We start from the raw sequence: 24,864 nt of genomic DNA, 5'->3' as shown, positions 1-24,864 counted from the left end.
TGTGTAAAAAGGGTCTATCTGCCACAATGTGTAAAAAGGAAAAAGGGGGCCTGGCTGCCGCAATGTGTAAGAAGGGGTCCTGGCTGCCGCAATGTGTAAAAAGGGGGACTGGCTGCCGCAATGTGTAAAAAGGGGGACTGGCTGCCGCAATGTGTAAAAAGGGGGACACTGTCTGCTGTAATGTATAAAAGGGGCTCTACCTGGTGTAGTGGCGCTACTGTGCAGCGTAATTTGAGTAATGTAGACTACTGTGCACCGTTCTATGAATTGCTATTATTTTGTGGCCACGCCCCTTCCCCGCGAAGCCATGCCCCTATAATTTTTTTGTGTGCCTGCGGCGCGCACTGCCCCTATTTTACATGGGGGGGGGGGGGGCGCCGCTGTCGTTTCTTGCACACAGCGCTAAAATGCCTAGTTACGGCACTGCAAAGCAGGGAGTGTTAGGCAACACCAGGGCGGGCTAGGGTTAGACACCCAGAATGGAGGGTTAGGGTAGGGGGCAGAGGAGGGTTAGGGATTACTGGGGGGCTGTCAGGATTCTGATGGACAGGATGCCGCTGTCGGTATTCTAACCACCGGCATCCCGTCCATTGGCAAATCATACTGATCCCATTAACAGATCTCTGCAATGATAAGCAGCAATTCACAATATTTGAATAACAATTTAATTTAAAAGTAATAGCATAGATGTATACATGTAACAATATAAAAAAAACACAATTGTAGTTAGCAGACCATAAGGAACTATAATGTGTCAATAAAAGTTAAATCTTGAAATATCTTAATGCCTATGTTCTTCTTACTGTACACCCTGAATGATGATCCCTATCTGACAAGACAGTAAAGGTTACAGATTGACATGGTTGTTGGTTTACTACCAATACAACCAAGAGAAGATATATTCTACTAATGGGAACTCATCCAACACAATATAAAATGGAATACCACTCTTTACAGAATCTTTTGTAGGAATACAAATATCTTCCACACTCTATCTACATGTACTGTACAACTGATGGTACAGTCATTTATCTGGACAAGTGTTGTTATCCATAATCATCATCATCAGTTAGTTATAAAGCGCGCACATATTCCACAGTGCTTTACAGAGAATATTTGGCCATTCACATCAGTCCCTGCCCCAGTGGAGCTTACAATCTATATTACCTACCACATATACACACACACACACACACACACACACACACACACACACACACATTTATGCTAGGGATAACCCATCAGTATATTTTTGGATTCTGGGAGGAAACCCACGCAAGTACGGGGAGAATACACAAACTCCACACAGAGCCATGATGGGAATCGAACCCATGACCTTAGTGCTGTGAGACAGTAATGCTAACCATTACACCATCCGTACTGCCCATAATAGTGACCGAAGACAGCAATTAAAAGCTTTTTCAGGATTTAACTTTTCATTGACATATTAAATTATATTTACTTGGTCTGATAACCACAAGTATGCTTATTTTTAGTACTACATGTATACATCTATGTTTTTTATGTTATTATTGTTATATTAAAGTGCTGTAGTGTTGCTGCTTAGCTTTGCAGAGTCTTTTTAATCTAGCGCTGCCTGGTTGAAGTGAATGAATGAGTTGCAGTGAAAGACAGAGGGCCTGATTCAGAGATGTACATTAATCTGTCATTTAATGCACATCTATGATGTTTTGCAGTCTGCACCTGTGCACTGTGCAGGACCCATTCTGCGCATGTGCAGAACAGGTCCTGCAATACTGCATGTAGTTCCCTCCCATTTAGGGGGGGGTACGGGGGCATTCCCGGAAATAGGGGCGCGTCTGCCCCCATTTTCTAGGAGGGGAGAGCCAAGGGTCTGCGTGTAACCATGCAGACTTCCTAGCTTGGCAGCCTCTGCTCCCATCTGTTAGCTGGAGCTTACTCAGCTGACCTTTTGCGCGGAACATGATGACCGATGGTCGCGATGTTGGATACCAGCTTGCAACGTCAGTCACAATGCAGGGATCGTAGCTACATGCAGGAGGCATCTCTTCTACTGAGACGTCTCCTGCATGCCCCTCCCCAAGATCAGACAAAAATACAATGCTGTTTGCATGCAGCATTGCATTTTTGTCCATCTATGAATCAGGCCCAGAATACACCTCATTTCCACAGTGTCTGCCGTGTCATTCTTCAGTAGCAACACTGATCCTCCTCCCGTCTCCTACGCTGCTGCTGTCCTGATCCCGGGATGACAAGGGCAGCCTGCCAGCAGTGGTGGTCTTCTGAAGATGCCCTTGATTTTCTTCCTGACTCTCACACCACCTTCACTGCTGAAATGGAACCTGGGGTGAGAGGGGCAGCCTGGCAGCAGTGATGGACTGCCACAGCTGCCCCATATCCTCCACCTGGCTCTTGCTCCAAAACCACTGTTGTCTGTGATTCTGGGGACATAGGGGTAGACCAGCAGCAGTGAAGGAGGTGAGGATGATGATAAAAGTATGCAGACATTGCTGATCTAATCATTCAGGTGTAGGGGGATCTTTCTCCCCCATCTGAATGATAAGAAAAATAAGAAATATTTGACCTAGCGCCAATTAGTTGCTAAATGCCTTTCGCTCCTCTGAGGGTATACTCAACCCACAAAATATGCAATAAAAAAAAGGAACCACTATGTGGAGAGAAGCGATGGTATTCAGCAATTTTAATATTACCAAAAACTTTTAAAATGACAAAGCACCAATATACATGTAAAAATATAAACAATGTCATAAAGAAACACAGTTTTAAATAAACATTAATAATTACCGGCCGGTAATGTTAGGAAGTCCCCAAAAGCACATTTTAGTGAGCAAATTGACATAGCATTGAAGCAGCTTAAAACTTGTTAGTGGCTGAAAGAAGGCTCTCTACCCCAAAAGTTGGCAAGCCAGCAGTGTTTTTATAGCAAGTGTTAATTATAAGGCACAGAGGGTCGCATATACATTTTACCCATCAATAGAGTCCACAGAATCCTTGATCCTCTCGGCCACTGGTGCTGTAACCTTAAGATTCTAGCCTTTTCTTGAGGAAAGTTCCTTAGGTGTTTACCCCTGTGTGGAATCCAATCATTGCTGATCATTGTCTGCCTACTTATCGTTCAGACAGGAAAGAAAGTTCCCCCTACACCTGAACGATTCGTTGGGCAACATGTTTGATTTTTCCAACTAGTTGGACCAACCATTTCTTGGCGTTTGTCAGCATTTGGAAGCAAACAAATGCTTATAGATTGCTTCGGATATTGCCCAACTATCGTTCCAATCAGCCAACTAGTTGGCTGGTTGGAATGATATCGTTCTGGTGTATGGCTAGTTTAAGTCTTCTATGAGGAGAAAAGAGTTTCCACCAGTATGATTTTGGTCTGAAGTTGATATTGGTCACAGACCACTAAACTTTTGTCTATATTAAATCTTAAAATAGGAGTACCTGCAGTAAGTGCTACAAGATTAAAAAGTAGAGATGAGCAGGATCGGTTCCCTGAGAACCGAACTCTACCGGACTTCACTACCCGAGCCCAGATCCAAGCCCGGCCCAGGTTTTCCCACCTGACATGGAAACCAGAATGAGGCAAAACGTCATCAACCTGCTGTCGGATTGTCGCCGGTTTTGGTTTCCATATAAGGAGCCGTGCGTCGCCGCCATTTTCACTCCTGTATTGGAGAGTGTAGCAAGAGGACGTGCCTCCATCCTCAGTGTCTGTGCGGGAGGGAAAGTGGGGTGGCGATTCCAGTATTGTTTTGTGATGCTCAGTCCAGTGTAGTGTCTTATGCTGCATCAGTCCAGTCACAATGGTGGTGATTAGGGAGGCCAATCCCGGGATCGGGATCGGCGGGATCCCGGGATTTGGGCCCAAAAATGCCGGGATTTGATTCCCGGGATTGGAGCATCCAATCCCGGGATTCACGGGATTACACTGCGCATGTGCGGGAGGAAGTGTGTGTAAGTAATACTACTTACAATTAGGCGGGCGGCAGCCATAGACGAACGCTGAACGCGGCGGCACTTCAAATGTGGTGCCAGCCAATCAGAGCTGGCGGACCGGCAGCCAATGAGGGAAGCTGCCGCAGCAGCGGCAGCCAATCAGGAGCGGCTGCTGCGGCCACTTCCCTGATTAGCTGCTGGTCCGCCAGCTCTGGTTGGCTGGCGGCCGGCGCTTCATTTGAAATGCCGCCGCGTTCAGTGTGTCCATGGCTGGCGCCCACCTAATAGTAAGTGGTATTACTTACACCCAGCCTCCCTCCCGCGCCACTACCAACCCTCCCCGCTACCTACTGTACATCCTCCCGCCCAGCTACCTACACCCTCCCGCACCGCTACCTACACCCTCCCGCCCAGCTACCTACACCCTCCCGCCCAGCTACCTACACCCTCCCGCACCGCTACCTACACCCTCCCGCCCAGCTAGCTACACCCTCCCGCACCGCTAGCTACACCCTCCCGCCCAGCTACCTACACCCTCCTGCACTGCTACCTACACCCTCCCTCCCTTCCCCGCCGCTACCTACACCCTCCCGCACCGCTACCTACCCTCCAGCGCTGCTCCCTACACCCTTCTTCACCGATCCCTACTGCAATCCCGGGATCCCGGGAATCCCGGGATTGAGCGTTTTTCAATCCCGAATCCCGGGATTGAAAAAACGGCCCGGGATTGGCCTCCCTTGTGGTGATACTGCCCATCAATGCCGTATAAATATAGTCCAGTGGTACTGCCATATAATTCCAGTGATACTGTCGTATAAGTCCATTGGTACTGGCGTATAAATCCAGTGGTACTGCCGTATAAATCCAGTGATACTGCCGTATATGTCCAGTGGTAATGCCGTATAAATCCAGTCCAGTGATACTGCCGTATATGTCCAGTAATAATGGCGTATAAATCCAGTGGTACTGGCGTATAAATCCAGTCCAGTGATACTGCCGTATAATTCCAGTGGTACTGGTGTATAAATCCAGTGGTACTGCCGTATAAATCCAGTGGCACTGCTGTATAAATCCAGTGATACTGCCGTATAATTCCAGTCCAGTGGTACTGCCGTATAAGTCCTGTGGTACTGTCGTATAAGTCCAGTGGTACTGGCGTATAAATTCAGTCCAGTGATACTGCCGTATAAATCCAGTGATACTGCCATATAATTCCAGTGGTACTGCTATATAACTCCAGTGATACTGCCGTATAATTCCAGTGGTACTGCCGTTTAAGTCCAGTGGTACTGTCGTATAAGTCCAGTGATACTGCAGTATAATTCCAGTGGTACTGCCATATAAATCCAGTCCAGTGGTACTGCCGTATAAGTCCTGTGGTACTGCCGTATAAGTCCAGTGGTACTGCTGTATAAATTCAGTCCAGTGATAATGCTATATAAGTCCAGTGATACTGCCGTATAATTCCAGTGGTACTGCTATATAAGTCCAGTGATACTGCCGTATAATTCCAGTGGTACTGCTGTTTAAGTCCTGTGGTACTGTCGTATAAGTCCAATGATACTGCAGTATAATTCCAGTGGTACTGCCGTATAAGTCCAGTGGTACTGCCGTATAAGTCCAGTGATACTGCCATATAAATCCAGTCCAGTGGTACTGCCGTATAAGTCCTGTGGTACTGCCGTATAAGTCCAGTGGTACTGGCGTATAAATTCAGTCCAGTGATACTGCCGTATAAATCCAGTGATACTGCCGTATATTTCCAGTGGTACTGCTATATAAGTCCAGTGATACCGTCGTATAATTCCAGTGGTACTGCCGTTTAAGTCCAGTGGTACTGTCATATAAGTCCAGTGATACTGCAGTATAATTCCAGTGGTACTGCCGTATAAGTCCAGTGGTACTGCCGTATAAATCCTGTGATACTGCCATATAAATCCAGTCCAGTGGTACTGCCATATAAGTCCTGTGGTACCGATGTATAAGTCCAGTGGTACTGCCATATAAGTCTAGTCCAGTGGTGCTGCCATATAAGTACAGTGGTGCTGTCCTGTGCTGTATATTATTTACTCCAAATAAAGGGATTATTAATATTTAATCCAAATAATTTATACAGGGTTTGCCCCATGTGGTGTAGAGGTACGCTCTCCTGTGCTGCATTTTGCTATATAACTCCAGAAAAATAATGGAGAACAAAATTTTGGAGGATAAAAAAGGGAAAGATCAAGAACCACTTCCTCCTACTGCTGCTGCTGCTGCTGCTGTTGTTGCTGCTGGGAATCGATCGTCATCCCAGAGGGGAAGTCGGAAGAATACGTGTACTACTTCAACTAATCAATTGACTGTCCAAGAGTCCTTTGCAAGGAAGATGAAAGATAAGACAGCAGTCACCCTGTTGCAAAGCGGATTACTGAAGCCATAACTACTATGCTGGTGTTAGATGTGCATCAGGTATCCGCCATTAGTGCAGTAGGACTGCAGTGCCACTCCTAGATAGACCACGTGTTTGTGCCGCACACTTGTGTCGCTTAGCTTAGTCATACAGCTACCTCATTGCACCTCTTTTACTTCTTTGCATGATGTGCTGTTTGGGGACTAGTTTTTTTAAGTGCCATCCTGTCTGCAACTGCAGTGCCACTCCTAGATGAGCCAGGTGTTTGTGCCGCACACTTGTGTCGCTTAGCTTAGTCATACAGCTACCTCATTGCACCTCTTTTACTTCTTTGCATGATGTGCCGTTTGGGGACTAGTTTTTTTAAGTGCCATCCTGTCTGCTACTGCAGTGCCACTCCTATATGGGCCAGGTGTTTGTGCCGCACACTTGTGTCGCTTAGTTTAGTCATGCAATAGTGAAAAAAGTAAGAATATTAGAAAAAAATACTTGAAGGGAACTTTGTCACTTTGATTATGAAGACAAAAAGTAATATATGGGCTTAAAATCGATGGTCAGACTGAACCAATAACTAAAGATTGTGGAAGATGTCAACAGCTTAATAATGCACCTTCACAAGCTACAGCATATTATACCCTTAGAAATGGCCCTCATCCCCACAGAAAAGAGTTCATATGGATATTCCAAAGGGCCTGAATTTCAGTGGTGAATTTCCCATGCACAGGAGGCAGTCTTGATTTATTACTGTCAGTCCAAGTTTACCAGTAACTAAAAAATATTTCCACTGTACTGTATCGTATGCCATCTTGAGTGTGTATGCCTCTGCAAGCTGTCCTAATTAGTAAATACCATCTGCTTATATAATTAGAAATAAAGTAAATGTCATAGTGTATAGCTTGTTTTATTATTATGTTATAATAAACATGATACGGTCAGCATCCTGGCTGTCAGGATCTCAGCAGTCGAAATGCTCACACTACACATAACACCAGTACCGGCATCACTTTGGACCTTGTCGACTGCTGCCCTATGGCTGCTGGTTGAGAAGGCAGGGGCATCACTTACTCCAGTGACACCTGGTGCAGGAACTGTGCACCCAAGAACGGCGTGAGCCGCAAAAGGGGTTTGACTTAGCAGGAGTGGGCGTGACATCACATGAGTGGGTGTGGCTTCGAGTACTAACCCCCATTTTCTGTTGCTAAAGGGGTCCCGGAGATGCGGGCTGTCAGCCTGTACTTCGTGTCTCCTACACTGTGACAGGAGCTGCTGTATGTAATGTTACAGTGCAGTACTCAGTACCTGTCACTGAGCAGGAGACGGCATTTTGGTTTCACCCCTCAGAGGGTGACACCTAGGTGCGGCCCGCACACCACATGTGACACCACAGTTCAAATGGGCCCACGTTATAGTTCAAGCTACAGGGCCCCAAAAATGTAGGTCCACCACTGTAACATTGACACCTACAGTAAATCACATTGTCTATTTATCTGATAAGTTTGCAGCAGAACTACGATTGGAAAGTATTCAAAATTACTGTATTTCCTGAATTAAAATAGGATTTTGGTACCTACTGGTAAATCCTTTTCTCTTAGTCCGTAGAGGATTCTGGGGACTCCAAAAGGACCATGGGGTATAGACGGATCCGCAGGAGCCTGGGCACACTACAAAGACTTAAACTGGGTGTGAACTGGCTCCTCCCTCTATGCCCCTCCTCCAGACCTCAGTTAGAAAACTGTGCCCAGGAGAGATGGACATTTTCGAGGAAAGAATTTATAAACACGGTGAGTGACATACCAGCTCACACCACGAACATACCGCGGAACGTGGCCTTCAAGAGAAAACCAGCCTACGGCATGAAAAAGACACAGCCACATGCTGAGAGAATATGTAACACAACCTGTGTGTCAACACAACCAATAATAAGACACCGCATACCATGGCATGAATATCGTCAGCAACAGTCTGACAAAAAAGAAACACCACTAGAGTGTAACCAAAAGCAATAACTGCAGACACCGTACGCACTGGGACGGGCGCCCAGCATCCTCTACGGACTAAGAGAAAAGGATTTACCGGTAGGTACTAAAATCCTATTTTCTCCTACGTCCTAGAGGATGCTGGGGACTCCAAAAGGACCATGGAGTCAATACCAAAGCTCCAGAACGGGTGGGAGAGTGCGGACGACTCTGCAGCACCGATTGAGCAAACAAAAGGTCCCCCTCAGCCAGGATATCAAACTTGTAGAGCATAACAAAAGCGTTTGAACCCGACCAAGTATCCACTCGGCAAAGTTGAACCGCCGAGACTCCTCGGGCATCCGCCCAAGAAGAGCCCACCTTCCCAGAAGAATGGGCCTCCACCGAGTTCAGTGACGGCAATCCGGCCGTAAAACGAACATGCCAAATAGCATCACAGATCCAGCGTGTAACAGACTGCATAACACAGCCACCCAAACCATGCTGGGAACATACCAGACAAACAGAGCCTCTGTTTCTCCAAACTGAGCCAAATCGGCGACCTAAACCTTCAAATCCCTGGCTACATCGAGAGAATTTGAATCAGCTAATGCCTAAGTAACCACCGGCATCAAAATAGGCCAATTTCTGTGAAACCCAGAAACCACTCGTGGCCGAACTACTAACCGAGATCTCAATTCCTTTCTATCCACATGAAAGATCAAATAAGGCTCTTGTGAGACAAAACCACCACTTCCGACGCCCGCCTTGCGGATGTCAAAGCCAAGAGCATGACCACTTTCCAAGAGAGACATTTTTGTAAAGAAATTATTCGGCCACCCTGCACTGAAAGGAGCCCAACTTAGGCTTGCATCCACACCGGTTTTTAAAGTATGGATAAGAACGACCTAGCTTAAAGTCTCCCATAGGAGCCTTCCTGGATACACACCAAAACACATAGTTACGTCCACTATGGTGGTAAAGCTTAGCCGTTGCTCCTGTCTTAGCCTGAAGAATTGAGGAAATTACTTCCCTGGAAACATTCGGCTTAGGATATGGTATTCAACCGCCACGACGTCAGACGCAGCCGCGGTAAGTCTTGTAACACGCCCTGATCTTTTTATAACATGATCCTCACATAGAGGAAAAGGGCAGGAAACTTCTATGAGTACTCATGAAAACCCGGATAGCAAACCCTCCTTGGCTAGACCGAATCCAAGAGGATCGCCTGAACCTTTGTTCAACCCACGGTTATCACGTTCAGAAAACATGAAAACGGAGAGGCCACATGGAACTACTAAGAAAAAAACACCCACGGTGTCACGAGGTTGTCCACTGCTATAGCATGAGCGTCCCTTGACTTGGAACAATATCCCTGAGGCCTCTCATGGAGGCGAGATGCCAACATATCCAATTGCGACATTCCTCAAATACTTGTCACGTCTGTGAAACTTCTCGAGGATGCCTGAATTTCTCCCGGATGGAGATCACGTCAGCAGAGGAAATCTATTTCTCCGTCGTTCACCTCCGGAACGAAGAATGCTAATAAAGCGTTCACCAGACTTTCCACCCAATGGTAAAACTGTGCATCTTCTGCCATTGCCACTTTGCTCCTTGTTCCACCATAACGGTTTATTTACGCCACTGTTGACAAGTCATCTAGCAGATCTATCACGGGCAGAACACGAAGAATACGTGTGTCGAAACTAACTCTTAATTCAAGAAAGCTTAGAGCAGACAAGCTTTCCAACTTGACCTTATCCCCTGGAATCCCTTGCAAGTACTGCTCCTCCGTCTCGGAGATCTGTATGCACGGACACCAGGATCTACACCTGGAATCCGAACCTTCATCCCTCTAGAAGGAGAGAATCGAGCAGACACCCCAGGAGCAATGTCCTGGCCGTTAGGATTATATTCAGGTGCATGTGCAGGTGAGACCCGGACCACATTGAAGTGTCACAGTAAAGCCGATCCAACTCTGGGTCTTCAGACCTCTTTTCACATGGAAAAACCCCGAACCTTAACCGGTCATTATCTACTCTGAAAACCACCTCCGACAACTGTGTCATTGGAAACAACAGCCAAACCCTGTCTCGAAGAACAGTCAGAGAGAAACAACGATTTGCACCTTTATACAGGGACAACCGGACAATGTCCTGATCCTGACGCACCTCTATATGGCGTTGCGTACTTTCTTCCCTTCCAGAGTGGAACGGCAAGAACTATTAGACAAACAGTAAGGGGAAACAACCGTAGGTCAGAATGTTCCCCATTGTATTCTATAAATAACCCACAGGTCCTAGACTATTCCTGGACCAACTGAAAAATAGTAGACGAGTGCCCACCGGAGTGGGGACCAGCCCGATAGACTCAACAACAAGCGGTGGATGTGGAGGAAACAGAAAACGACTAGTGATGTGCACCGGAAATTTTTCGGGTTTTGTGTTTTGGTTTTGGGTTCGATTCCGCAGCCGTGTTTTGGGTTCGGACGCGTTTTGGCAAAACCTCACCGAAATTTTTTTGTCGGATTCAGGTGTGTTTTGGATCGGGAGTTTTTTTCAAAAAACCCTAAAAAACAGCTTAAATCATAGAATTTGGGGGTCATTTTGATCCCATAGTATTATTAACCTCAATAACCATAATTTCCACTCATTTTCAGTCTATTCTGAACACCTCACATCTCACAATATTATTTTTAGTCCTAAAATTTGCACCGAGGTCGCTGGATGGCTAAGCTAAGCGACCCAAGTGGCCGACACAAACACCTGGCCCATCTAGGAGTGGCACTGCAGTGTCAGACAGGATGGCCCTTCAAAAAAATTGTCCCCAAACAGCACATGATGCAAAGAAAAAAATAGGCGCACCAAGGTCGCTGTGTGACTAAGCTAAGCGACACAAGTGGCCAACACAAACACCTGGCCCATCTAGGAGTGGCACTGCAGTGTCAGACAGGATGGCACTTCAAAAAAACACTCCCCAAACAGCACATGATGCAAAGAAAAAAAGAGGCGCACCAAGGTCGCTGTGTGACTAAGCTAAGCGACACAAGTGGCCAACACAAACACCTGGCCCATCTAGGAGTGGCACTGCAGTGTCACGCAGGATGGCTCTTCAAAAAAATACTCCCCAAACAGCACATGATGCAAAGAAAAATGAAAGAACAAAGAGGTGCAAGATGGAATTGTCCTTGGGCCCTCCCACCCACCCTTATGTTGTATAAACAGGACATGCACACTTTAACGAACCCATCATTTCAGTGACAGGGTCTGCCACACGACTGTGACTGAAATGACTGGTTGGTTTGGGCCCCCACCAAAAAAGAAGCAATCAATCTCTCCTTGCACAAACTGGCTCTACAGAGGCAAGATGTCCACCTCCTCCTCATCGTCCGATTCATCACCCCTTTCACTGTGTACATCCCCCTCCTCACAGATTACTAATTCGTCCCCACTGGAATCCACCATCTCAGGTCCCCGTGTACTTTCTGGAGGCAATTGCTGCTGGTGAATGTCTCCACGGAGGAATTGATTATAATTCATTTTAATGAACATCATCTTCTCCACATTTTCTGGAAGTAACTAGAGATGAGCGGGTTCGGTTTCTTTGAATCCGAACCCGCACGAACTTCACTTTTTTTTTCACGGGTCCGAGCGACTCGGATCTTCCCGCCTTGCTCGGTTAACCCGAGCGCGCCCGAACGTCATCATGACGCTGTCGGATTCTCGCGAGACTCGGATTCTATATAAGGAGCCGCGCGTCGCCGCCATTTTCACACGTGCATTGAGATTGATAGGGAGAGGACGTGGCTGGCGTCCTCTCCATTTAGATTAGATTTAGAAGAGAGAGAGAGAGAGAGATTGCTGTGATACTGTAGATTAGAAGAGAGTGCAGAGTGCAGACAGAGTTTAGTGACTGACGACCACAGTGACCAGTGACCACCAGAGACAGTGCAGTTGTTTGTTTTATTTAATATATCCGTTCTCTGCCTGAAAAAACGATACACAGTCACACAGTGACTCAGTCTGTGTGCACTGCTCAGCCCAGTGTGCTGCACATCAATGTATTGTATATAAAGCTTATAATTGTGGGGGAGACTGGGGAGCACTGCAGGTTGTTATAGCAGGAGCCAGGAGTACATGATAAATAATATTATATTAAAATTAAACAGTGCACACTTTTGCTGCAGGAGTGCCACTGCCAGTGTGACTAGTGGTGACCAGTGCCTGACCACCAGTATATTAGTAGTATTGTATACTATCTCTTTATCAACCAGTCTATATTAGCAGCAGACACAGTACAGTGCGGTAGTTCACGGCTGTGGCTACCTCTGTGTCGGCACTCGGCAGGCAGTCCGTCCATCCATAATTGTATTATATACCACCTAACCGTGGTTTTTTTTTTCTTTCTTTATACCGTCGTCATAGTCATACTAGTTGTTACGAGTATACTACTATCTCTTTATCAACCAGTGTACAGTGCGGTAGTTCACGGCTGTGGCTACCTCTGTGTCGGAACTCGGCAGGCAGTCCGTCCATCCATAATTGTATTATAATATATACCACCTAACCGTGGTTTTTTTTTCGTTCTTTATACCGTCGTCATACTAGTTGTTACGAGTATACTACTATCTCTTTATCAACCAGTGTACAGTGCGGTAGTTCACGGCTGTGGCTACCTCTGTGTCGGAACTCGGCAGGCAGTCCGTCCATCCATAATTGTATTATAATATATACCACCTAACCGTGGTTTTTTTTTTCGTTCTTTATACCGTCGTCATACTAGTTGTTACGAGTATACTACTATCTCTTTATCAACCAGTGTACAGTGCGGTAGTTCACGGCTGTGGCTACCTCTGTGTCGGCACTCGGCAGGCAGTCCGTCCAACCATAATTGTATTATATACCACCTAACCGTGGTTTTTTTTTCATTCTTTATACCGTCGTCATACTAGTTGTTACGAGTATACTACTATCTCTTTATCAACCAGTGTACAGTGCGGTAGTTCACGGCTGTGGCTACCTCTGTGTCGGCACTCGGCAGGCAGTCCGTCCAACCATAATTGTATTATATACCACCTAACCGTGGTTTTTTTTTCATTCTTTATACCGTCGTCATACTAGTTGTTACGAGTATACTACTATCTCTTTATCAACCAGTGTACAGTGCGGTAGTTCACGGCTGTGGCTACCTCTGTGTCGGCACTCGGCAGCCCGTCCATAATTGTATATACCAGTGACCTAACCGTGGTTTTTTTTTCTTTCTTTATACATACATACTAGTTACGAGTATACTATCTCTTTATCAACCAGTCTATATATTAGCAGCAGACACAGTACAGTGCGGTAGTTCACGGCTGTGGCTACCTCTGTGTCGGCACTCGGCAGCCCGTCCATAATTGTATATACCACCTAACCGTGGTTTTTTTTTCTTTCTTTATACATACATACTAGTTACGAGTATACTATCTCTTTATCAACCAGTCTATATATTAGCAGCAGACACAGTACAGTGCGGTAGTTCACGGCTGTGGCTACCTCTGTGTCGGCACTCCGCAGCCCGTCCATAATTGTATATACCAGTGACCTAACCGTGGTTTTTTTTTCTTTCTTTATACATACATACTAGTTACGAGTATACTATCTCTTTATCAACCAGTCTATATATTAGCAGCAGACACAGTACAGTGCGGTAGTTCACGGCTGTGGCTACCTCTGTGTCGGCACTCGGCAGCCCGTCCATAATTGTATATACCAGTGACCTAACCGTGGTTTTTTTTTCTTTCTTTATACATACATACTAGTTACGAGTATACTATCTCTTTATCAACCAGTCTATATATTAGCAGCAGACACAGTACAGTGCGGTAGTTCACGGCTGTGGCTACCTCTGTGTCGGCACTCGGCAGCCCGTCCATAATTGTATATACCAGTGACCTAACCGTGGTTTTTTTTTCTTTCTTTATACATACATACTAGTTACGAGTATACTATCTCTTTATCAACCAGTCTATATATTAGCAGCAGACACAGTACAGTGCGGTAGTTCACGGCTGTGGCTACCTCTGTGTCGGCACTCGGCAGCCCGTCCATAATTGTATATACCACCTAACCGTGGTTTTTTTTTCTTTCTTTATACATACATACTAGTTACGAGTATACTATCTCTTTATCAACCAGTCTATATATTAGCAGCAGACACAGTACAGTGCGGTAGTTCACGGCTGTGGCTACCTCTGTGTCGGCACTCCGCAGCCCGTCCATAATTGTATATACCAGTGACCTAACCGTGGTTTTTTTTTCTTTCTTTATACATACATACTAGTTACGAGTATACTATCTCTTTATCAACCAGTCTATATATTAGCAGCAGACACAGTACAGTGCGGTAGTTCACGGCTGTGGCTACCTCTGTGTCGGCACTCGGCAGCCCGTCCATAATTGTATACTAGTATCCAATCCATCCATCTGCATTGTTTACCTGAGGTGCCTTTTAGTTGTGCCTATTAAAATATGGAGAACAAAAATGTTGAGGTTCCAAAATTAGGGAAAGATCAAGATCCACTTCCACCTCGTGCTGAAGCTGCTGCCACTAGTCATGGCCGAGACGATGAAATGCCAGCAACGTCGTCTGCCAAGGCCGATGCCCAATGGCATAGTACAGAGCATGTCAAAACCAAAACACCAAATATCAGTAAAAAAAGGACTCCAAAACCTAAAATAAAATTGTCGGAGGAGAAGCGTAAACTTGCCAATATGCCATTTACCACACGGAGTGGCAAGGAACGGCTGAGGCCCTGGCCTATGTTCATGGCTAGTGGTTCAGCTTCACATGAGGATGGAAGCACTCAGCCTCTCGCTAGAAAACTGAAAAGACTCAAGCTGGCAAAAGCACCGCAAAGAACTGTGCGTTCTTTGAAATCCCAAATCCACAAGGAGAGTCCAATTGTGTCGGTTGCGATGCCTGACCTTCCCAACACTGGACGTGAAGAGCATGCGCCTTCCACCATTTGCACGCCCCCTGCAAGTGCTGGAAGGAGCACCCGCAGTCCAGTTCCTGATAGTCAGATTGAAGATGTCAGTGTTGAAGTACACCAGGATGAGGAGGATATGGGTGTTGCTGGCGCTGGGGAGGAAATTGACCAGGAGGATTCTGATGGTGAGGTGGTTTGTTTAAGTCAGGCACCCGGGGAGACACCTGTTGTCCGTGGGAGGAATATGGCCGTTGACATGCCAGGTGAAAATACCAAAAAAATCAGCTCTTCGGTGTGGAGGTATTTCACCAGAAATGCGGACAACAGGTGTCAAGCCGTGTGTTCCCTTTGTCAAGCTGTAATAAGTAGGGGTAAGGACGTTAACCACCTCGGAACATCCTCCCTTATACGTCACCTGCAGCGCATTCATAATAAGTCAGTGACAAGTTCAAAAACTTTGGGTGACAGCGGAAGCAGTCCACTGACCAGTAAATCCCTTCCTCTTGTAACCAAGCTCACGCAAACCACCCCACCAACTCCCTCAGTGTCAATTTCCTCCTTCCCCAGGAATGCCAATAGTCCTGCAGGCCATGTCACTGGCAAGTCTGACGAGTCCTCTCCTGCCTGGGATTCCTCCGATGCATCCTTGCGTGTAACGCCTACTGCTGCTGGCGCTGCTGTTGTTGCCGCTGGGAGTCGATGGTCATCCCAGAGGGGAAGTCGTAAGCCCACTTGTACTACTTCCAGTAAGCAATTGACTGTTCAACAGTCCTTTGCGAGGAAGATGAAATATCACAGCAGTCATCCTACTGCAAAGCGGATAACTGAGTCCTTGACAACTATGTTGGTGTTAGACGTGCGTCCGGTATCCGCCGTTAGTTCACAGGGAACTAGACAATTTATTGAGGCAGTGTGCCCCCGTTACCAAATACCATCTAGGTTCCACTTCTCTAGGCAGGCGATACCGAGAATGTACACGGACGTCAGAAAAAGACTCACCAGTCTCCTAAAAAATGCAGTTGTACCCAATGTCCACTTAACCACGGACATGTGGACAAGTGGAGCAGGGCAGGGTCAGGACTATATGACTGTGACAGCCCACTGGGTAGATGTATGGACTCCCGCCGCAAGAACAGCAGCGGCGGCACCAGTAGCAGCATCTCGCAAACGCCAACTCTTTCCTAGGCAGGCTACGCTTTGTATCACCGCTTTCCAGAATACGCACACAGCTGAAAACCTCTTACGGCAACTGAGGAAGATCATCGCGGAATGGCTTACCCCAATTGGACTCTCCTGTGGATTTGTGGCATCGGACAACGCCAGCAATATTGTGTGTGCATTAAATATGGGCAAATTCCAGCACGTCCCATGTTTTGCACATACCTTGAATTTGGTGGTGCAGAATTTTTTAAAAAACGACAGGGGCGTGCAAGAGATGCTGTCGGTGGCCAGAAAAATTGCGGGACACTTTCGGCGTACAGGCACCACGTACAGAAGACTGGAGCACCACCAAAAACTACTGAACCTGCCCTGCCATCATCTGAAGCAAGAAGTGGTAACGAGGTGGAATTCAACCCTCTATATGCTTCAGAGGTTGGAGGAGCAGCAAAAGGCCATTCAAGCCTATACAATTGAGCACGATATAGGAGATGGAATGCACCTGTCTCAAGTGCAGTGGAGAATGATTTCAACGTTGTGCAAGGTTCTGATGCCCTTTGAACTTGCCACACGTGAAGTCAGTTCAGACACTGCCAGCCTGAGTCAGGTCATTCCCCTCATCAGGCTTTTGCAGAAGAAGCTGGAGGCATTGAAGAAGGAGCTAAAAGGGAGCGATTCCGCTAGGCATGTGGGACTTGTGGATGCAGCCCTTAATTCGCTTAACAAGGATTCACGGGTGGTCAATCTGTTGAAATCAGAGCACTACATTTTGGCCACCGTGCTCGATCCTAGATTTAAAGCCTACCTTGGATCTCTCTTTCCGGCAGACACAGGTCTGCTGGGGTTGAAAGACCTGCTGGTGACAAAATTGTCAAGTCAAGCGGAACGCGACCTGTCAACATCTCCTCCTTCACATTCTCCCGCAACTGGGGGTGCGAGGAAAAGGCTCAGAATTCCGAGCCCACCCGCTGGCGGTGATGCAGGGCAGTCTGGAGCGACTGCTGATGCTGACATCTGGTCCGGACTGAAGGACCTGACAACGATTACGGACATGTCGTCTACTGTCACTGCATATGATTCTCTCAACATTGATAGAATGGTGGAGGATTATATGAGTGACCGCATCCAAGTAGGCACGTCACACAGTCCGTACTTATACTGGCAGGAAAAAGAGGCAATTTGGAGGCCCTTGCACAAACTGGCTTTATTCTACCTAAGTTGCCCTCCCACAAGTGTGTACTCCGAAAGAGTGTTTAGTGCCGCCGCTCACCTTGTCAGCAATCGGCGTACAAGGTTACATCCAGAAAATGTGGAGAAGATGATGTTCATTAAAATGAATTATAATCAATTCCTCCGCGGAGACATTGACCAGCAGCAATTGCCTCCACAAAGTACACAGGGAGCTGAGATGGTGGATTCCAGTGGGGACGAATTGATAATCTGTGAGGAGGGGGATGTACACGGTGATATATCGGAGGGTGAAGATGAGGTGGACATCTTGCCTCTGTAGAGCCAGTTTGTGCAAGGAGAGATTAATTGCTTCTTTTTTGGGGGGGGTCCAAACCAACCCGTCATATCAGTCACAGTCGTGTGGCAGACCCTGTCACTGAAATGATGGGTTGGTTAAAGTGTGCATGTCCTGTTTTGTTTATACAACATAAGGGTGGGTGGGAGGGCCCAAGGATAATTCCATCTTGCACCTCTTTTTTCTTTTCTTTTTCTTTGCATCATGTGCTGATTGGGGAGGGTTTTTTGGAAGGGACATCCTGCGTGACACTGCAGTGCCACTCCTAAATGGGCCCGGTGTTTGTGTCGGCCACTAGGGTCGCTAATCTTACTCACACAGTCAGCTACCTCATTGCGCCTCTTTTTTTCTTTGCGTCATGTGCTGTTTGGGGAGGGTTTTTTGGAAGGGACATCCTGCGTGACACTGCAGTGCCACTCCTAGATGGGCCCGGTGTTTGTGTCGGCCACTAGGGTCGCTAATCTTACTCACACAGCTACCTCATTGCGCCTCTTTTTTTCTTTGCGCCATGTGCTGTTTGGGGAGGGTTTTTTGGAAGGGACATCCTGCGTGACACTGCAGTGCCACTCCTAGATGGGCCCGGTGTTTGTGTCGGCCACTAGGGTCGCTAATCTTACTCACACAGTCAGCTACCTCATTGCGCCTCTTTTTTTCTTTGCGTCATGTGCTGTTTGGGGAGGGTTTTTTGGAAGGGCCATCCTGCGTGACACTGCAGTGCCACTCCTAGATGGGCCCGGTGTTTGTGTCGGCCACTAGGGTCGCTAATCTTACTCACACAGTCAGCTACCTCATTGCGCCTCTTTTTTTCTTTGCGTCATGTGCTGTTTGGGGAGGGTTTTATGGAAGGGCCATCCTGCGTGACACTGCAGTGCCACTCCTAGATGGGCCCGGTGTTTGTGTCGGCCACTAGGGTCGCTAATCTTACTCACACAGCTACCTCATTGCGCCTCTTTTTTTCTTTGCGTCATGTGCTGTTTGGGGAGGGTTTTTTGGAAGGGACATCCTGCGTGACACTGCAGTGCCACTCCTAGATGGGCCCGGTGTTTGTGTCGGCCACTAGGGTCGCTTATCTTACTCACACAGCGACCTCGGTGCAAATTTTAGGACTAAAAATAATATTGTGAGGTGTGAGGTATTCAGAATAGACTGAAAATGAGTGTAAATTATGGTTTTTGAGGTTAATAATACTTTGGGATCAAAATGACCCCCAAATTCTATGATTTAAGCTGTTTTTTAGTGTTTTTGGAAAAAAACACCCGAATCCAAAACACACCCGAATCCGACAAAAATAATTCGGTGAGGTTTTGCCAAAACGCGTTCGAACCCAAAACACGGCCGCGGAACCGAACCCAAAACCAAAACACAAAACCCGAAAAATTTCAGGCGCTCATCTCTAGAAGTGACCTCGTACGCCGATTGCTGACAAGGTGAGCGGCTGCACTAAACACTCTTTCAGAGTACACACTGGAGGGAGGGCAACTTAGGTAGAATAAAGCCAGTTTCTGTAAGGGCCTCCAAATTGCCTCTTTTTCCTGCCAGTATACGTACGGACTGTCTGACGTGCCTACTTGGATGCGGTCACTCATATAATCCTCCACCATTCTTTCAATGGTGAGAGAATCATATGCAGTGACAGTAGACGACATGTCAGTAATCGTTGGCAGGTCCTTCAGTCCGGACCAGATGTCAGCACTCGCTCCAGACTGCCCTGCATCACCGCCAGCGGGTTGGCTCGGAATTCTTAGCCTTTTCCTCGCACCCCCAGTTGCAGGAGAATGTGAAGGAGGAGCTGTTGACGGGTCACGTTCCGCTTGACTTGACAATTTTCTCACCAGCAGGTCTTTGAACCCCTGCAGACTTGTGTCTGCCGGAAAGAGAGATACAACGTAGGTTTTAAATCTAGGATCGAGCACGGTGGCCAAAATGTAGTGCTCTGATTTCAACAGATTGACCACCCGTGAATCCTGGTTAAGCGAATGAAGGGCTCCATCCACAAGTCCCACATGCCTAGCGGAATCGCTCTGTTTTAGCTCCTCCTTCAATGTCTCCAGCTTCTTCTGCAAAAGCCTGATGAGGGGAATGACCTGACTCAGGCTGGCAGTGTCTGAACTGACTTCACGTGTGGCAAGTTCAAAGGGTTGCATAACCTTGCACAACGTTGAAATCATTCTCCACTGCGCTTGAGACAGGTGCATTCCACCTCCTTTGCCTATATCGTGGCCAGATGTATAGGCTTGAATGGCCTTTTGCTGCTCCTCCATCCTCTGAAGCATATAGAGGGTTGAATTCCACCTCGTTACCACCTCCTGCTTCAGATGATGGCAGGGCAGGTTCAGGTATTTTTGGTGGTGCTCCAGTCTTCTGTACGCGGTGCCTGAATGCCGAAAGTGGCCTGCAATTCTTCGGGCCACCGACAGCATCTCTTGCACGCCCCTGTCGTTTTTTAAATAATTCTGCACCACCAAATTCAAGGTATGTGCAAAACATGGGACGTGCAGGAATTTGCCCAGATGTAATGCACGCACAATATTGCTGGCGTTGTCCGATGTCACAAATCCCCAGGAGAGTCCAATTGGGGTAAGCCATTCTGCGATGATCTTCCTCAGTTGCCGTAAGAGGTTTTCAGCTGTGTGCGTATTCTGGAAAGCGGTGATACAAAGCGTAGCCTGCCTAGGAACGATTTGGCGTTTGCGAGATGCTGCTACTGGTGCCGCCGCTGCTGTTCTTGCAGCGGGAGGCAATACATCTACCCAGTGGGCTGTCACAGTCATATAGTCCTGAGTCTGCCCTGCTCCACTTGTCCACATGTCCGTGGTTAAGTGGACATTGGGTACAACTGCATTTTTTAGGACACTGGTGAGTCTTTTTCTGAGGTCTGTGTACATTTTCGGTATCGCCTGCCCAGAGAAATGGAACCTAGATGGTACCGGGGACACAGTACCTCAATCAAGTCTATAGTTGGCTCTGAGTTAACGATGGATACCGGAACCACGCTTCTCACCGCCCAGGCTGCCAAGGCCTCAGTTATCCGCTTTGCAGCAGGATGACTGCTGTGATATTTCATCTTCCTTGCAAAGGACTGTTGGACAGTCAATTGCTTACTGGAAGTAGTACAAGTGGTCTTCCGACTTCCCCTCTGGGATGACGATCGACTCCCAGCAGCAACAACAGCAGCGCCAGCAGCAGTAGGCGTTACACTCAAGGATGCATCGGAGGAATCCCAGGCAGGAGAGAACTCGACAGACTTGCCAGTGACATGGCCTGCAGGACTATTGGCTTTCCTGGATAAGGAGGAAATTGAAACTGAGGGAGTTGGTGGTGTGGTTTGCAGGAGCTTGGTTACAAGAGGAAGGGATTTAGTGGTCAGTGGACTGCTTCCGCTGTCATCCAAAGTTTTTGAACTTGTCACTGACTTATGATGAATGCACTGCAGGTGACGTATAAGGGAGGATGTTCCGAGATGGTTAACGTCCTTACCCCTACTTATTACAGCTTGACAAAGGCAACACACGGCTTGACACCTGTTGTCCGCATTTGTGTTGAAATAATTCCACACCGAAGAGCTGATTTTTTTTGTATTTTGACCAGGCATGTCAATGGCCATTTTCCTCCCACGGAAAACAGGCGTCTCCCCGGGTGCCTGACTTAAACAAACCACCTCACCATCAGAATCCTCCTTGTCAATTTCCTCCCCAGCGCCAGCAACACCCATATCCTCATCCTGGTGTACTTCAACACTGACATCTTCAATTTGACTATCAGGAACTGGACTGCGGGTGCTCCTTCCAGCACTTGCAGGGGGCGTGCAAATGGTGGAAGGCGCAAGCTCTTCCCGTCCAGTGTTGGGAAGGTCAGGCATCGCAACCGACACAATTGGACTCTCCTTGGGGATTTGTGATTTCGAAGAACGCACAGTTCTTTGCTGTGCTTTTGCCAGCTTGAGTCTTTTCTTTTTTCTAGCGAGAGGATGAGTGCTTCCATCCTCATGTGAAGCTGAACCACTAGCCATGAACATAGGCCAGGGCCTCAGCCGTTCCTTGCCACTCCGTGTCGTAAATGGCATATTGGCAAGTTTACGCTTCTCCTCAGACGCTTTTAATTTTGATTTTTGGGTCATTTTACTGATCTTTTGTGTTTTGGATTTTACATGCTCTGTACTATGACATTGGGCATCGGCCTTGGCAGACGACGTTGATGGCATTTCATCGTCTCGGCCATGACTAGTGGCAGCAGCTTCAGCACGAGGTGGAAGTGGATCTTGATCTTTCCCTATTTTTTTAACCTCCACATTTTTGTTCTCCATATTTTAATGCGCACAACTAAAAGGCACCACAGGTATACAATGTAGATGGATGGATAGTATACTTTATGGATGACGAGTGACGACACAGAGGTAGGTACAGCAGTGGCCTACCGTACTGCTATATACAGTATAATGGATCTGTGGACACTGTCAGCAGACTGCGTTTATAGTATAAAAAAAAAAGACACCACAGGAGTTTTCAGGCAGACAAACGTATACTGGTGGTCACTGTCAGCAAAACTGTGCACTGTACTCCTGCTATAGCTGCTCCCCAGTCCCCACAATTAAGCAGTGTGAGCACTCAGCACAGATATATCATGCAGCACACTGAGCACAGATATGGTATGGAGCGTTTTTTTCAGAACGGATAAAAAACTGGTGGTCACTATTAACAAAACTCTGCACTGTACTCCTCCTAACAGCTGCTCCCCAATCCTCCCCACAATAAGCTAAGCAATCAGATCAACTGTGAAGTATATAACTATATAAACGGAGAGGACGCCAGCCACGTCCTCTCCCTATCAATCTCAATGCACGTGTGAAAATGGCGGCGACGCGCGGCTGCTTATATAGAATCCGAATCTCGCGAGAATCCGACAGCGGGATGATGACGTTCGGGCGCGCTCGGGTTAACCGAGCCATACGGGAGAATCCGAGTATGGCTCGGACCCGTCTAAAAAGGGTAAAGTTCCGGGGGGTTCGGTTTCTCGGAAACCGAACCCGCTCATCACTAAAAACGACATCCACTACTGCGAACCTAACATGGCTGCAGAACGCTTACCTTTTCCCCTTCCACTGTCTGCACAGAAAAGGAAAAAAGAAGGTATCGAACCGGTTAAAAAGACTGCATCCCACCAAAGAATGCGCCACTAACCGTTGTGAAGAAGGCTAACTCACGAAGTTAGACTTACCAGTGGTATCCGCCGAGATTGACTGAACAGAGGCCACACTAAACAGCTGTATACCTCCCTCCAGTATCACTCGGAGACATCCTCCTCATTTTTCCGGTCACACCTCCTGCTGTCACGTGGCAGCCTGCTGTAATGTTATAAGGTAGAATCAACAAAGGCAAGCCCACCCACTCTGGGTAGGGTAATTCTATCGGATGGCTACCCGAATACAACACTACCTCAAGAGTGCATACAGTGAAAAAAAGGTCAAAGTATAGAAATAATATTTCACTTAGCTGCCTGCGTATGATCCTTCGCGACCGGGCTCTACGTCGACCAGGAGTTGACTGTCATAATCTTCTCTCCGCGTTGTGAAGAGAATAATATTCGGACTCCATGAGAGGATCGAAACCAACTCGTCACGGCCAATCTAGAGCTTAATCAACAGAGCGACCAGCACATGATAAGAATACCATTATTTCAGCATTCATGGATATACATCATGTAATACACAATAAAACACATATATCCTAACCATGCATATATAAATCTATATCTACATATATACACATATAGATATAACCTATATGCAAGTGGATTGTCCAGACCTGTCAGGTCCCTAGTGACAGTAATGTGTTGTGAGTGTGTATGACCATGTACTGACATGCCCCCGATGTGGATCTACCAGGAACGTTATGGTCGACAGAAACTTAGTAAATGTCGACAGCAAGGAATAGTAAGCAGGCAACAAATAATAACAAGCATGGAACCCCGAGGAGTCTGAGGGAAGCATACAAATACAATATTTATAATACTCCCCCCACATATACCTATAAATATACATATATATATACAGGTACAAGGCAATAACAGCCTGATCATTTTTTTACCCAGGAAATACGTTGATGCCGACAGGGCATCCACAAACAACAGTATATCGTGTTTACTGTTTCAAGCACACAAACACCAATTTGCTAATACTTAATTTTCCGGATCAAGTACCGCCATGCTCCGGCGAAGCCGACAGTTATCCCCACAGCAGCTTGTGACAAAGCCCTCACACCTGCCGACATATGTCGACAAACCAATAGTGGGTACACACAGGACAAAAGTGAATTTATGTAATACAACAGTAATTATGCGTCCATTATCAAATATAACGCTATATGACCCCCATATAGCATTAAAAACACTGTGCCCCCTCCATCTTACTATCCAGCAAGTCCTGGCGGGGATCTAAGGAAAATGGAGCTGACTCCTCTGTGAGGGCTAAGCTCCGCCCCTTCCCGGCGCGCTTAAGCCCGCTCAACATAAATAAATAAATAAATATAACTAAATTGAACTGGGGGAACTTATATACACGGAGTAACCCCCTGTATATACCACTATAACTATAATGCAGCCCAGGGCACCCCCCTGCGCCCGGCACCCACGGACGCCGCTGTTGTGTGGGATCAAGGGAGCGCAGCGTGCCCGCTGCCGTACCCTGGTGGGGTGAAGACACCCGGTGTCCGGGTATGTTCCCTCGCCAGGGATCATTCCATAAATGCTGCCCAGGGCGCTCCCCCCCCAGCGCCCTGCACCCTGCAGATCGATGGCGTGCGGGAGCAGGTAGCTCAGCGCTACCGCTGCTGCTCCCCCCCGCGGCACACTGGCGGGGTGAACATACCCAGTGCTCGGGTACCGAAGTATGTCCCGCCGCCAGAGATTTACATATTACATATATGCTGCT

The sequence above is a fragment of the Pseudophryne corroboree genome, chromosome 3, assembly GCF_028390025.1.
Source record: "Pseudophryne corroboree isolate aPseCor3 chromosome 3, aPseCor3.hap2, whole genome shotgun sequence".
Lineage (NCBI taxonomy): Eukaryota > Metazoa > Chordata > Amphibia > Anura > Myobatrachidae > Pseudophryne > Pseudophryne corroboree.
The sequence above is the reverse complement of the archived record's forward strand: the minus strand, read 5'-3'. Positions refer to the sequence as shown.